Genomic DNA, 3,079 nt, shown 5'->3' with positions numbered 1-3,079 from the left:
AGACATAGGGGAGACAGAAAACAAAAAAAGTAAGGAAGAACAGAAAAGAAATAGCCTGTTTCTGAAAGACAAGTAGCTTGATTACTTTTTCTAAGATAAAATCTTTAAGGGAGAAAGAGTTTTTTTTTTTTCTGGTTCACAGTTCTAGGTCACAGTCCACCATGGAGGGAAAGTGACAAGAGCTTGAGGTAGCTGGTCACATGGCATCCACAGTTAAGAAGCAGACACTGGTGCTCACTTCAGCAGTACATAATACTAAAATGGTAACAATACAGAGAAGATTAGCATGGCCCCTGCACAAGGGTGACACACAAATTTGTGTAGCATGACGTACTTTTTTTAAATTTTAAAAAAGAAGAAAGAAGAGAAGAAGGAGAAGGAGGAAGAGGAGGAGGTGGAGAAGGAGGACAAGACACTGATGAATGCTGGTACTTGGCTTGCTGTCTCATCTTTATATTGTCCAGACCTACTACCCAGGGAATGTTTCTGCCCAGAGTGAATGGTATCCTCCCACCTTGATTAATGTAGTCAAGATTACCACAGGTATGCTCAGAGGTCAGTCTCCTCGTCATATGTGTAGTGATACACATATAGACAAACACTCAAAAGACTCTGTCTCCCACCAAACTTGAGATTCATCCTCATAGCATGTAAATTACTTTTGCAGCAAATACTCCACCACTACAGTCTTGATATGAAAGTCATTTCTGTTCCCGACAATAGCTTCTGTCAACACACAGGAAATGTTCGGGAAATAATGCAACTGTGTAACAGAGCTTGGCCTGGCTACTCTCTCAATCTTGACTTCCAATGACTTAATGTGGCTTTGCCTTCTGAGAGGCTCTCTATAAGCCAGCTGTGACTGTGAGACTTGCCTTCTGGAATGACCTGGGTCTCTTCTGAAATGATGAACAGAGCAACATGCCTTTGGCTTTGACTTCATCATCAGCCCATGGCCATGATCACTGAATGGCACCAGGTACATCTGCTGCTCAGTTCCATTATCAGAACCACTCAGGTTCTCTCTAAACCTCCACTTCTGCTCCTGTCATGGCTTTGACCTGATATACCATTTTTTCATGTCTTCAAATGCCACCCTCAAACCCCATTGACCCTCAAGCAGTGGCTCCCTCTACAAGAGGCTTCCTGGTTCCCAGGATGCTTGCACAGATTGTGGGCAGATCTTCATTCTCCACTGGTTGTTGTTTTTTTTTTTTTTTCTGGCATTTTAATCAGTTACTCATAAGCCTTCTTTCCCCACTGTATTGCCAACTCATTCTCTCATCCTCGTGTGCTTTTCTTTTCTATTTCATGGTTACTTGAATGAACCAAGGAATAAATGAGTTTCTCTCATCCATTCTCACTTTACATTCATAAATTGCTGCTGTGGCTGACACAGTGGTGATTTAGTCAATGGGTTGTTTAACTATTTTTAAAGACACATTTATTTTATTTTTATTAACATGTGTTCATTGAACATGTTAATGGGGTTCAGCATGAAATTTCGACTATACTTGTAGCATGCCCTAATTAAATCCATGTCTTCCGCCACCTGCTGCAGCCCTTTCCAAGCTCCAAGAAATCACAACTCTATACTCAAGGTGATGTTTTAATGTTTTATGTTCTCTCTCGCATCAGAGAAAGAACACATGGTACTTGCCTTCCTATATCTGGTCCATGTACAAAAATCTTTTTCATTTTCATCTGTCGAAGTACTAATATTTAGATGCTGGAGTGATGGCTCAAGGTTAAAAACACTTGCTACTCTTGCAGAGGACTGAGGTTCAGTTCCCAGCACCCACATGGTGGCTTTGCAACCACCTGTAACACCAGCTACAGGGAATCTGATACTTCTTCTGGCCTCCATGTGTACCATGCCCTCAGGCAGTGCACATACATACATACACACACGCACACACACACATACACACACATTTATACATGAACATGTGAACAAATACTCATGCACATAAAACCAAACTTTCTGCAGATACATATTCAAAATACACAAGGAACTCTAGAAAACCCCAATAGTTGAAACAAAAAATGTAGATGTAGATGTTCTAAAAAGACACTTTCCAAGAAGAAATAAAAATGGTCACTAAACTTATGAAAAAGCGTTCCATATTTTTAGGCATTGGGGAAACACAAATCAAAACTACAAAACTACCTGAGTTAGAGCGGGAATTATAAAAATAATGAAAGCAAGGGTATGTAGGAAAAGGGATTGTCCGCAAATGCTATTGAACTGTGAATGAGTTACTCAGGGTGGAGAGCAGCCCACAGGTTCCCTGAGAAACTAATCCAGATTATCCTGTAAGTGGGCTGTCCTTCTCCCAGGGAGATAGCCAAAGGACACAGAGCCAACAAGCCAAAGAGAGACTTACACACTCACCACTAGCACACACATCAATGGATGAGTGGAGAATAAAACACGGCACGTGGACACCGGGAGCACCTTTTAAACTTCAACCTAATCTCTCCTGGACTCTGAGCAGCTTCAAAGTGGGGTTGGCAGCAACATATTCGCTTTTTTCATATTCCTCTTGTTTGTTTTTAATTGAGAGGTTATAATTTAATTGTATTTCTCCTTTCCCTTTCCTACCTCCAAAGCCTCCCATTCATCCTTCCCTCTTTCTGTTCAAATTTATGGCCCCTTCTATTAAACTAACTGTTATTGAATGCATATATACTTCTAAATATACTCTTTTGAGTCCATATAATGTTATTTGTCTGTATCTTTTCAGGGCTGACTGTTTGGCTCTGGACAAACAATTGTGCTCTTCCCTGGGGAAGTACCTTTCCTGCTCTCATCTTTTCTCACTTGCCTGTAGTTCTTTCTATAGGGTTTGTCTGGCCTGTTCATTGGTGTCATCTTTGTTCAGGTCATATTTGAGTAGTCATGTTGGTGAGAATTTATGGGCGTAGCCTCTGATGTTGCTAGGAGACACATTCTCACAGCAAACTCCCTGATCCTCTGGTTCTCACAATCTTTCTGCTCCCTCTTCTGCAATGTTCCCTGAGCCTTAGGTGTGGGAGTGTTTTGTAGATGTATCCATTGGGACTGGGCTCCACAACT

The 3,079-nt window shown here is 41.2% G+C and overlaps 1 non-coding gene across 1 annotated transcript; it reads left to right on the top strand.

Annotated features, from left to right (window-relative positions):
- The first annotated feature begins 230 nt into the window (after positions 1 to 230).
- Positions 231 to 338, top strand: LOC129690547 (U6 spliceosomal RNA). Its single transcript, XR_008722305.1, has one exon. It is a non-coding gene; the product is annotated as a U6 spliceosomal RNA (small nuclear RNA).
- Positions 339 to 3,079: the final 2,741 nt, after the last annotated feature.

Source organism: Psammomys obesus, unplaced genomic scaffold, assembly GCF_907164565.1.
Source record: "Psammomys obesus unplaced genomic scaffold, mPsaObe1.curated_primary_1811, whole genome shotgun sequence".
NCBI lineage: Eukaryota > Metazoa > Chordata > Mammalia > Rodentia > Muridae > Psammomys > Psammomys obesus.
This window is presented reverse-complemented; position numbering and strand designations above follow the sequence as displayed.